Below are 14,094 nucleotides of genomic sequence, written 5' to 3'. Positions count from 1 at the left end.
ACCTCTCATTCGTTTGGGTTTGAGTTTCAATAAATTGTGTTTGAGATTCAACTAGCTTAAATACCACTTCTTCCAGATTTGACTTTTTCTCTTCGGTTTGTTGTGGTGGTTTATACAAGCCAGGTCTTTGTTGATTGAAAGTGTTGTTTTGAGTTGGTTGGTTATTCGGACCTTGTTGGTTGTATGAGTTATTATTGGGTCCATTTGGATTGTAAAGAATGTTTTGATTTCGATTAAAGTTTGGCCTTGGCGGTTGATAATTATTTTGATAATTATTTCCCAGCCTTTGGTTTATGTAGGAAACATTCTCTCGTTGTTCCATCGTTTGCTCAACATTACAATCTTTCGTTAAGTGTGGTCCACCGCATTGCTCACAACTGATTCGTATTGCGTGAATATCTTTAGTCATCTTTTCCATTCGTCTCTCGAAAGCATCTATTTTTGCGGAAACAGAATCAAAGTTATGGCTAGAATCGGCTCTAGCCACTTCAGATGAATGAAAAATATCTTTTTCCTGATGCCACTCATGAGAGTGGGATGCTGTGTTATCAATGATCTTGTGAGCTTCGGTTGCGGTTTTCTTCATAATGGAACCACCAGCTGCTGTGTCGATGTCTTTTCGTGTGGCAATGTCGACGCCTTTATAGAAAATTTACACTATTTGAAAAGTATCTAAACCGTGTTGAGGACATCCTCTCAACATCCTTTCGAATCTTGTCCATGCCTCATATAACGTTTCATTTGGCTTTTGCACGAACGTGGCAATTTCTTCTTGAAGTCTCACGGCTTTAGATGCCGGAAAGAATCTTTGAAGAAATTTCTCAACTAAAATATCCCATGAGTCAATCGTTCCTTCAGGTAACGATTCTAACCAATCTTTGGCTTCTCCTTTTAAAGTCCATGGGAACAACATAAGATAAATAGTTTCATCCTCAACTTCTCGGATTTTAAATAGATTACAAATCCTATTAAAAGTTCGAAGATGTTCGTTTGGATCTTCTTTTGTTGTAAAACTAAATTGCCACTGATTGGTGATCATGTGTAGGATTTGTCCTTTGATTTCAAAATCTGATGCTCTAACATCTGGCTGATTAATGGCGTGACCTTGACTCGTGCGTGTGGCTCTCATTCGGTCTTCCATACTTTGAGGTTCCGCTACTTCCATAATTGAATTTGTTAAATCCGAATCACTAGAAGATTCTGATTTAACTATTTGTGGTTCAGGAGGAATGATTAGTGGTTCAGGATCTTGGAATTATCCTTGAATATCCTCTGGATTCTCAGTTGTGAAGTCGGGTTCAAAAAATGGATTATCGGAAATTTTAGTTGGAGAACTTGTTCGACTAGATGATGATTCTAAAGAAAAATCAACGGCAACAATATTGGTTAGATGCCTTGATCGAGTTACAGGTGGTGAACGTATGAAAGGTGGTGAACGTTTTACTCGGTGCATTCACTGAATATCCTATTAGTTATAAAAATAAAAATTATATAAGTTATCAAATTAATAGACTTTTCTGATTTTGCCCACGTTTCGAATAGCCAATAGATGCAGCAGGTAGCCAGGACCTTTTAAATCGAAAGCCCACAACTCGCCACTAACAAATCCAACTATTACTACGAACCAGAAAATTTGGATGTCTATCAATTTAAATGCTTAAAATAATTTTTCGTTTGAAATTTTAGAGAAGAAATAGAAAATTCTATGTCCTAAAAACTAGAGCGTCGAGAAATAAGAAAGAAAAAGATTGCGTCGAAAAACGTCGAAAAAATAAAAGGCCGAAAAATAAAAATAAGAAAGTAGCGCGTCGAAACTTAAAAGGGATTCTAAACGAAAAACGACAATTACTTAAAATGATACTAAAATTTTAACACGGCGTCGCAAAATTTTAAGCCACCTAAATCTTAGTCTAAAGAAAAAATACTTAAGTGATTTTACGGCAAAGCCTAAAAATCTAAAAGTATAAAAATAACTATGGCAAAACTAAACTTAATATTAAAAGTTGTAACTAGAGTCTAAAAATCTAAAGGTAATAAAACTTAAAATAAATATATATATATTTTTAATTTTATAAACAAAATGTTAAATATTTATATATATATATATATATATATATATATATATATATATATATATATATATATATATATATATATATATTTTAAATTTTTTATTAAAAAAATTTATTTTTATATTTTTTTTAGAATTTTTTTAACGATTTTAATATTTCTTTTTTTAAGGATTTTAAATTTTTTTTTTAATTTTTTTCTCTTTTTTTCACGAAATTAATAATTTTTTTATTATTTTTTTTAAAAAAACTTTTTTTTAACTCATTTACTATTCATGAATAGTAAATGAAACGAAATTAATTAATTTACTATTCACATGAAAGCGACATGATAGAAATTATTAATTATAAGTTACATAATATACTCCTGAAGTATTTAATAAATACGACTTTTTAAAACTTTACGATTCAAATTTGATTCAAAATTATTATTATATTATTATATTTTATTTCAATATTATTATATTATTATATTTTATTTCAATATTATTATATTATTATATTTTATTTCAATATTATTATATTATTATATTTATTAAATTATTATATTTAAATTAATATATCTTTAATCAATCAAAAACTAAAAAAAAAAACTTAAATACCCTGTGAAGACACAAAAAGTGTCCCCGGCAGCGGCGCCAAAAACTTGATGTGTTCTAGAGGGTGTGTATGAAACGGCTATCAGTTTTATATTTATTTACTACAGGAAATCACCTAAATTAAACTAAAACACAAAAGGCAAGTATACCTATCGTGTAATAATATAGCTAAGGTAAAGTTCGGGAGGTCGATCCGTAAACACTATTATTGGGTGTCTTACTAGGTCAAATTAGTTAATTAAGTAGTTAAACTAGATATAGTAATTATAGGTAACTTTGGGGGGATTTACCGTTTAATGACCGGTTTGTCGATTTTATATTTTAAGCGTACAGATAAATGATGATAATTAAAGTACGTAAAATAAATAACAATATTAAAATGACAATAAATAAAATTGCGAGTAAATGAAAGTTCGATGAGAAATACAATAAAAGAATTATGCTTATTTAAACTTCCGTAATCATGATGTTTGACGTTTTGATTTTAATTTATTATGCTGGGTTAATTGTCCTTTGTCCTGGATTTATTTGATACCTATCTGGTTTTTGCCCATAATAGTTCATCGGTCATAATTATTACCCGAAGTCAAATATTCCAACTAATTGGGGATTCGAACTGTAACAAGGTCTTAATACTTTGTTAATAATTACACCAGGTTATCGACTGTGTGTAATCCAAGGTCTTAATACTTTGTTAACAATTACACCAATTACCCTTGTATGTAATCCACCCCTGTTTTAATTAGTCCATGATTATTAATTTACCCACTTGGCCAGAATGAATAATAAATTACCCAACCCAATTGATTAATTAAATGATTGTTAAAGATGTCGTATAAACGTCACTAGATAGGACATGCATAATTATTTAATAATTATTAGATTAACTAATTTGAAGATAGGTTCGACAGACTCCAAAGAGTTGTCATTCGATCAGACAATACCCCCCATCTATTAATGGTCCATGGTCCAATGTCCATAAGTGTCGGTCTTTTGTCCATACCCTAATTATGGTACAAAATCCAATAACAGAATCTTTAATATTTAGTCTAACATCATGATTACTTCGGCTCAAATAAGCATAATAATAACTTAGTTACGAGACATTAATTTAAAAAGGAAGAACATAGCTTACAGTGGTGAATAATCGCGTAGCGTTACACGGACAGAGTTCCGACTTTAAAACCCGTAAAACATTTCTTACAATAACTCAATTATTATTAAACTTAAATTATAATTATAATTATAAATATATATAAATTACATATATAGAGAAAGAAGATTGGAAAAAGGTATGTCTTTCTTCATTCTCCGTAGTCTCGTTTTATAGGAAAATGTTGATTTGAAATTTTCACTTATGACCCCTTAACTATGTTCAATTAACAACTTTTTATTATTTATTATTATTCTTATTATGAATTATTTAAATATTATATTATATTCTTGTGCATAGTTGACTTGTACTTTCAGCTCCGTTGCGTCGAGCGTTGAAAGTTGGTTCATGTCTCGGTTCCAGATTTTCGAACGCCTTTTCGTATAATTTAATATCTTATACTTTGCGTTTTGCGGCTTGTACGTTTGTAATTTTTAGACGTTTCTCATCAATATATTGAACCACTTGGATTGTACTTTGTACTTTTTAGCTTTTTGGTCGTTTGCGTCTTCAAATCGTCGAATCTGCCTTTTGTCTTCACCTTTTATTATTTAAACGAATATCACTTGTAAATAGAACAATTGCAACAAAAATCTTGTCTTTCTTGAGGGATAATGCTATGAAATATGTGTTCGTTTTTAGCATTATCATATATAATCATGACGAGATACTCTGGACATGAGAGAGAAAATGGTGTTTCGGACTGGTTCACCGGTGAGTGCTTCAGGTTCTTCACCAAGAGGTGAATTCGGTTGGTGGAAGGGATCACCTTCTTCTTGCCTCTAATGATTAAGTAGGCTACGAACACATTAGATGAATTGATGATGGCTAATTGGTTGATTCATTCCGATTACACCGCTTTCGAAGCTCGAGTGGAAATCCATATCGGAATCGGAGGAACTTGAACTGGTTGCAGAATTCATCTTACACGGTTAGATAAAAGATTTTCGATATGAAATGATTTTCGGATATCGAATGATATTCTAATTACATAGAATACCTACGTATAGTATAGAAGATTCCGTAGATTACGGAGGGAATTAAGGAAATGTGTTAAACAAGGTTTTATGTGATGAGATATGAATTTGTCTGTACACTATCTATGCAATAATTGCATTATGACGTGTCGAGACTGAAAATGATAGGTAGATGTTTTTCGACAAAGAATGATAAGCAAAACTTTTGATATGCAAACCAGGTTCAAGTCCAGACTTATTAATGCATCCTAACAACTACTAGGTCGAAGTCCAGACTCATTAATGCATCCTAACAACTACCAGTTAGACACACTAATGCAAGACCTGGTTCGCTAAGACCACCGCTCTGATACCACATGTCATACCCCGTCCAAATTTTCCTGAACGAATACAATAACATCTGGCACCATTGCGATGAACGGACCTCTATATGCCATGAACGACTCCATGTAATATGAGCAAATGGACAGCGGAAGGTTTCTTTCATACCTAAGAATAAACATGCTTTCAAGTGTCAACCAAAAGGTTGGTGAGTTCATAGGTTTATCGTAAACAATAAAATTTAGTACTTTTGATAGACCACCAGATTTAAATGATGCATGGTACAAATGGGCCCGAATCCTATACCCACCTGTAATGTACATGCGATATCTTTTAAATACAGTACACCTTTCTCGTGTACGAAATCATCTTTCATAAATCTTAGTAACCGTACACATATCTCGTGCACAAAAATAACATACACATAACCTGTGTATAAAAATCATTCTCTCGATACATAACATTCACTTTTCATTGCTTTCATAGCTTGGCTTGGTAACCAACCTTAACATATAATGCGCATAATAATATCCCCAAAACAGAACATCTCGTCTGTATAATAATCATATAAACTTCGAAGTACTAAACACCACACCCACTAGCTCTTCCGTCTAGTGAACATTCTGGGTGGGAGTGTTAAACCCGGTAGCTACCTTTAGGATTCGCGTGAATTAGGCGTGCACTAATTCTCAAAATTAGTGATGTTCCCTAATTCTTAAGTTACCAAGCAATAATAATTAGGGGAAAAATATTCATAACAATTGTGGCAATTATCACGTCCACATAATTCAATGGTGGCAATTATCACGTCCACATAATTCATTCGAGGAATGTTTTTCTTGTGTCTATCTCGTCAAACATTTATAAAAGCATTTCAGGTATTCGCAGTTCAAAATGTATTTCAAAAGCATTTAATAAAGCAGTTGTAAAAGTAGCGCATGTATTCTCAGTCCCAAAAATGTAAAGAGTAAAAGGGAATCAAATGAACTCACCATACTGTATTTTGTAGTAAAAATACATATGACGACATTTAACAAGTGTACGATTGGCCTCAGATTCACGAACCTATATCATTTATATATATATATATATATATATATATATATATATATATATATATATATATATATATATATATATATATATATATATATATATATATATATATTAACACTTATAATTGAAGTCGAATAAATTTATATATTATTAGTGATTTAATTGTTATTTTAATTATGTGTTTCATTAATAACCTAATTAATAACATTTATTCATTTTTATTATAAAAGTTTTACTATGGTTATGTTACATGTAGTAAATATGGTTTTATATAACTAATAGTTATTTAATAAAATAATATTGATAATAATAATAAATAAAAAGTTTTTTTTTAATTTTACAATAATAATAGTAATAGTAGTTATTATGATAATAATATTGATACTAGTATTAATAATAATAATTTTGATAAAAATGAAAATTTTCTAATAACGATAATAATAATAAAAATGATACTTTTAATACAAATGATAGTTTTATTTATAATGATAACTTTAATATTAATGTTACTCTTATTAATAATAATAATAATAGTAATAATAATAATAATAATAATAATAATAATAATAATAATAATAATAATAATAATAAAAATAAAAATAATAATAATAATAATAATAATATTAATAATAATAATAATAATAATAATAATAATAATAATAATAATAATATTAATAATAAAAATAAAAATAAAAAGGAGTAATAAGTAAACTACCTCAATGAAGTAGCTCTTAAAAAAAATGCCCAAGTCCGGGTTTGAAACCCGCGACGTCCCGCTAACCCGATAACATCCTTAACCGTTACTCCATTTGTGATTTTCTGATATAATACGGATCCAAATTGTTTTAACCCACAATTCAGTTTTCTTTTTAAAGAACCCATTATTTTGTTTTCATCTTCTTCTTTTTTTCTAACAAGAAATGCAAGAGCCCAAACTCGAACCCATGACCTCTCGTTTCCCCTAATAGATTCCCAAACCATCCCTCTATCTGTCGCTTTTCTGCTATAGTTGTTTCCCTAAATGAGTTAAACAATTATATCCGCCTGTTTTTCTTCTTCATACCCATCATCATTCAATTGTTGCGTGTATCAAACATGTTTGAGTTATAAAAGAAACCTTACAATATGAATGGCCCGATTATAAACGTCTAGATCATTCACGGTTCAACATCATCATACATACTTTAATATCATTTTTATCATCGGGTCATCATCTTTTATCGTTAACAACCTCATTATCATGATCTAACCCTAATTATCATTATAATCAATGTCATTATCATTATTATTAATTGTTTATCATCCTCACCCTCTTAATTACGTATCATCACAAACCTTTTTACTAATCTAATCATCGACTAGTAGTAATGTTCTCATAATATAAATTAATGATGGTAGCCCAATTAACAGCCTACTAGTTCATTGTATTAGTAATATGGCCCATTCATGGTAAAACTCCTAGCCCGTCATCTAAATCCTCAAATTTCATTTTCAGACAATGATCCTACGTACCATAATATCATAACTATCATTACTATATTCATTTTGCTTCTATCCTATTGCCATCCATAATACGTCATAGCAAATATAAAAAAAAATTGTAATCGTCAACCTCATTCCACTATGGTCGGCCACTTTATCTTTGTTTTTGTATTGTGATATTTGAGTGGGCCGTGGGTTGTGACCATCTAAACCGTCACTGCATCGAGTAGGTAGGTATCTTTCATGCAATCCAATTCCACTTTTCTTTTATGGTCCTACATCTATATGTTTTATCCTTTTGTCCAAGTCCATTACCAACTAAATTTGAAGAATTCGGTGTAAGCAATTCCATTATAGCAAATTTTGCAACCCTACCACTTTAACAAGTGGTGTAACCTTTATTGCAAGTGTCAACTAATAGGATAGAAAAACACGTAAGCAGGTTTAAAATTGAACATGATACTATCAACTTATATTTGTAATTTGTATGGTGCAAGTGGGAACAGATTTATTGTCCCATTCGAACAAATACAAAGATGATAGAAGTTATATCCTTTTAAATCTAATTAGTGGTGTGGTGGGGTTATTCATTTAGTATATGTCGGCTCAACGAAAGGATAAAGAAAAGAACGCACCATAGAATTTTAATCATCATCTCCATAGTGTATTTTCATTATTGAAACAGAAAAATGAGTGCAGCTGTGTTGGTTGGTTCAATGGTAACAATAACGAGTATAGTCAAGAAATAATAACATTTAACGAGTGGGTTTACGAAAAAGGAAACAAGAAGCACTATGGTGCTAGTTTAGACTAATAATAACGGTAATGAAGCTGCTGTTATAACAGTTGTTATGGTTGGCCAGGAACAAGGAAAACAACCATCAGGTGGCTGTTTAGGTCATTGAAATAGAAGCAACTAAGCAGCTACAGTGGTTATTTAAGGTGCTATTATGGATGTGTCGGTTTAGGTTGTTCGATGATTTTATTCGAATAATGAGGAAGTAAACAGAAGTGATCGCGTACAGTGGTAGTGGGTTGTGTTACAAGGTGATGAAAGGTGGTGAATGGTTTAACAAGGGTGGTGTTCTTCTGTTATGATGAGTATGGTGCATGGTTAAGGTCTTCGTTGGACACGAATAGAACAAGCGGGTTTTGATGATGGTTCTTTGATGAGAGTTTAACGGTGATGGTTTTGTTGATGGTGGTTCAAAACCGAATGGTAATAGAAGAAATAATAAATTCAAATGGTGATGGTTTGTATGATGATGAATCATGGTTGTGGAAGATTTAACAGAAAGAAAAGAAACCAAAATAAGATTGATAGAAGATATTTACTAGTTTTGATGGTGGTCGATGGTTGTTGTAAAACTATGGTAGTTAATTGATGGTGGTATGCAACAATGACCAAGGACTGCAGTGGCATCAACAAGTAGGTGGTTGATGGGTTTCGAATAGAATTAAATCAGAAAGCAATAGAAGAGATAAAGAAGGAAAGATAGGTTGTGGATGGCGTTTGTGGCCTCAATCCGCCCACAAACGCCCCACAAACGCCCGGAATAGGGCGTTTGTGGACGTTTGTGTTGGGGCGTTTGTCAAGGAAGCACGGGCATAAAAATGTGCGTTTGTGTTTTTTTTTTTTTTAATTCTTTTCTACCTTTTTCACCACTTTTTAACCCAACCTCCAATCATATTTTGACACATCACCCACAAACGCCCTTACAAAAGCCCCCCATTACAACTCCCCCCCAAAATGTCATGGCCCAGTCACAGTTTTTCCCTAAAAAGTGCAACTCTACCACTCCACGTCACAGTCACCATTATCTATGGTCTTATGTTTTAGATAGTAACTCATACTCTCTCCGTCCCATATTTATTGTCACCAGACAAAAAACACACAGTAAATCCCACTAACTTTATTTCTCCACCAATGAAATATCTTCTCTCTCCAGATCCACCAATGAAATATCTTCTTTCCTTTCTATTTATAGAAGTGGACAATTAATTTGGGACATTCCAAAATGAAATACTGGACAATAATATAGGGACGGAGGGAGTAATACATTTAATCATTTAGGGGACAAGAACAAAAAGACACAGTATAAAATACTGTACATTCAATCAATGATTTCTTTAATTCAATCACGGGCACAACAGATATAAGGAATTTAGAACAGATAATGATATATTACGCGTTATATTCTGATTTTATATTATATTTAATATTAAATAATAATTAATAATTTTATTATCAATATAACAATTAATATTAAATATTAATTAATAATTATATTATTAGTATAACAATACTATCATTAAAATTAGTTGTAATAATAATAATAATTATGAAAATAGTAACAATAATATTAATAAGACAACTATATTTTTTAGTTATTCATAATAATAATAATAATCATGAAAGTAATAATAATATTAGTATAATAACTTAAATTTATTTTTATTTTTTTTTTATTTTTATTTTTACTTGTAATAAAATTTCATATTTTAACCTTACATGTTATAAATTATTTAATACTTATATTATATAATAACATATCTGAATATGTAATATTTGTAATATTTATATACATTACAATGTATATATATTATTTATTATATAGAAATCATTCATATACATATATATATATATATATATATATATATATATATATATATATATATATATATATATATATATTCATTCTAATAGCAACTTAACTATTATATATATCATTTTACATTTTTAACATTAATGTTTATATTATATTTTTATTATTTCCAATTATTATTATATATATATATACATACATTTATATTTACATATTTATTTACACATAATTGTTCGTGAATCGTCGGGATTAATCAAAGGTTAAATGTTTCCATGTAATCAGTTCAATGTTCTTTTTAAGATTCAACATTACAGACTTTGCTTATCGTGTCGAGATCATATAAAGATTAAGTTTAAATTTGGTCAGAAATTTCCGGGTTGTCACAGTATAAGCAAGAGTTGTCTTGCCAATTCCCCCAACACCTCATATCCCAACCATCTGCACGCCACCTGACTTAATATCTAGCTCTAATTCCAAAGATTGCAAGCGAGTCCCCATTCCAACAAGGTCTTCATTGACATCGACATCTTCATCGGAGGAAAACAATTTTTTCTGAGATCGTATCAACAATTGATTTGATGCCCGCTGCTTCATTCCTGTACATTAGAGATTTAGTATGATTAGTGTATGCTGACATTCACACGTATAATTTTCACTGGTCAGTCTACATAGTTACCCGTGGGGTCACATGACACCGCTAGTTTGAAAATTATTAATAGAAAATACCATGTAAATTATGTAGGACACCACTAAATTTAACAATATATATTTAAAATGTATAGAACAACACTATATTTAGCTACTCGGACCTAGTGGCGGAAATAGACACTTTTTTCACTGGGGCAAAATTTGTTTTAAAAACGTAGCAATTTCTTTGGGCAAAATTTGAACTTTTTTGCAAAATTTAAAGGTTTTTGGAAAAAATTTGAAGGTTTTTTTGGCAAAATTTGAAGAATTTGCGGCAAAATCGTGAGACCTTGAGTGCAAAATATGAAGACTTTTAGCCAGAAAAAAATTCCACTCGGTTCGAAACGAAAACACTCATATTTTGTGCACTAAAAAAAATTTCACTGGAGGCGGGTAAACCCACTTGCCCCTCTTCATTTCCGCTCCTGCTTGGACCCAATATATTATCCGAACTTGTATATAACAATAAAATATCATTCAAATATAATTAGTACTGAAAAAAATTTCAGAGACACATTAAATTTACATCCTGGAATCGCCACTGATAATTTTCCACTAAAACCAAACCCCGCGAGTCTTTATTAAAGTAATATAAGATCTTCATCAATAAATGAATCAATTCGATCAATATTACATAACATGTTAGGATCATTATTCGCTTATTATTAATTAATCTTTAATAGCTTGAAAAGAAACAGAAAATTTGATGCTTTGAGTATTTAATGATCGATTATTAGATTATATCATTTTCAAAAACAATAAAGCAAGCACAAAAAGAGAGAATAACTAACCCGTTGGCAATATGACTGGGTTCCCATCCGGCAATCTTACATGCTTCAACCATTGCATTTTTCCATAATTTCTCTTTGGTGCTGTCGTTATCGCGCTTTCGTTTTGCAAATGCTCTTCCGAAATTCTCTTGCAGGTTCCTAACATCTGAAGGACTCACCTTATAGAATATAGGTATAACTATCAGTCCTCTCCAATCCTGTCATTTCATAATGTATTCATGTTCATCCAAACACCAGGAAGAATCAGCGTAGTTTTTCGAGAAGACGATGACCGCAATTTGCATTCAACAGGGATGGGTCGATGGAATCGCCCCTAGGAAGTGTTTGGTCGTCTTTGTACGTGTGAATTAGTTGATCCGAAAGAGCTTTGTAGAGATGATCTACATCAAGGTTGTAAAAGTCGCGAGTCGGGGACGCATCGGTCGAGACCTAAAAAGGACGCGTCGGCCGAGTCTGGGACGCGTCGAGGACGCATCGGTCTTTGACCAACGTTGACTTTATTAATAATTTCTTAAATATATATTTATATATGTATAAAATAGTTGATTCTGTACCATAAATTTCTTAAATAGGAACTTGAATTTAAATACAATCAAACTACAAACTCAATTAATGTTACCGAGTATATAATTAGTAAGGACACAGAGAAAAAAGCGGTCCAAAAAATGAAAACAAACCCTAATTTTAAAACATATCACATCTTGATGAAAATTTGACTGATTTTGACCGTTTTTGACCAACTTTCACCGTCTTTGACAGACTTTGACCGAACTTTTATCTCTGACCGTCTTTTGAGTCGTTTTCAGAAAAAACGGGACGGAGAACCCAAAAAAACGACGCATCGGCCGACGCGTCGGCCAAGTCGGCCGAATTTTACAACACTGATCTACATAGTTCTTGCGAGTATCTTTCCCTCTGAAACTAAGAAACACATCATACTTTCGTGATCCAGAAGAAGAAGAAGCCATTGATTAGTTTGTTTATAATTTGAGAGAATATTATGAAATGGTGGTTGATGTAAAAAGAAGGTGGTTGAAATTAACGCGTAAATAGTACTGAGCTTAAGTCATCTCGTGACTTACATATATAGTCACGTACTGTAATGAAATGTGGAGGAAATATCTTCATTCAGTAGTTTGCAGTGTGAATGTAACGACCCGACAAAATCGTCATTGACGGTGCCGTTAACTTAGGTCCCGTTACGTGGTCATAGTCCCTATATGAGACACATTTGACCAAAATTATGTCGCATTCATTTGAAACGTACAAGACTTGCAAAGTTTTGTTTACCAAAAGGTTCGACAACCAGTTTAAGTTTACAAGAGTTATAAGGTATAAATGAAATAACTTGCGACATAATTAGTTTAAAATCACGGTTGCTATAAATAGCGTAAGTATGTATGCTTTAAGTTTGAATTCAAAGGTGCTATCACTAGCGTAATCATGCATGCTTGACTCCAAGCAAGTAATCAAAGTGTGCGGAAGCATGTATCAAGTAGCCAAGTATGTACCTGAGAAACATATAGAAAACTGTCAACGAAAAACGTTGGTGAAATCATAGATGTAATAATAAACGTTATATTTTGAATCACAAGATTTAGTATTTCCATAAAATTGATCATCCAAAAGTTGCATTCCAAAAGTTTGTTCGCGAGCACCCAATTATCAATGCTTAACATTCCTTCCATAGAACCCCATCACAATAGTGTTAGAACATACACTGTTTCTTGAAAATATATTTCATTCGTAAACGGTAGCGAACCATTTGAATGAGGGTTTGTCAAACCCATATGGATCCATACAACATAAGTTCTCGCTTACACCCGGCAAGTGTAACTAATGATAATCGAATTAAGGATTTTGTTCTAAACTCGCTGTAGAATGTTTGTTTCATCGGACTTTTGTTCAAAACATAAAAGTAAGTAGTACAAGATGTAACAAAGTATATGTTTCTCAGTCTACGATTTAAAAGTATAAAAGTTGTTGAAAAGGTGGGAATATGATCTCACCTCGAGTGCACGAGTATAAATGTACTTCACAAAGTAAACGTGTGCATGAAAGTTGCTTAGCCTTGACCTAAACAAGTAAGTTGTATCAATTAACCGGTTACGACACAAGGTCGAGCGAAATGTGTTCAATTAGTCCTATGGCTTGTTACGACTCGAATATATATAGCATGTGAGTCACGTTATCAAGTTTCATGCAAGAATCAAGTATAAAAGAAAGATTAGAACGATTGCATAAGTATTTGGTTAAGTTTGACTAAAAGTCAAACTTAGTCAAAGTCAAAGTCAACGTGGTCGGGTCGGGTCTCGGACAATTTTTTTGAGGTTTCTAATCATATATAAGCATG

At 31.6% G+C, this 14,094-nt stretch overlaps 1 non-coding gene across 1 annotated transcript; it reads left to right on the top strand.

The window, feature by feature from the left end:
* Nucleotides 1-674: 674 nt before the first annotated feature.
* Nucleotides 675-781, top strand: LOC139886721 (small nucleolar RNA R71). Its single transcript, XR_011772593.1, has one exon. It is a non-coding gene; the product is annotated as a small nucleolar RNA R71 (small nucleolar RNA).
* The last annotated feature ends 13,313 nt before the right edge of the window (nucleotides 782-14,094 follow it).

This window comes from Rutidosis leptorrhynchoides, chromosome 1, assembly GCF_046630445.1.
Source record: "Rutidosis leptorrhynchoides isolate AG116_Rl617_1_P2 chromosome 1, CSIRO_AGI_Rlap_v1, whole genome shotgun sequence".
Classification (NCBI taxonomy): Eukaryota; Viridiplantae; Streptophyta; class Magnoliopsida; order Asterales; family Asteraceae; genus Rutidosis; species Rutidosis leptorrhynchoides.
This window is presented reverse-complemented; position numbering and strand designations above follow the sequence as displayed.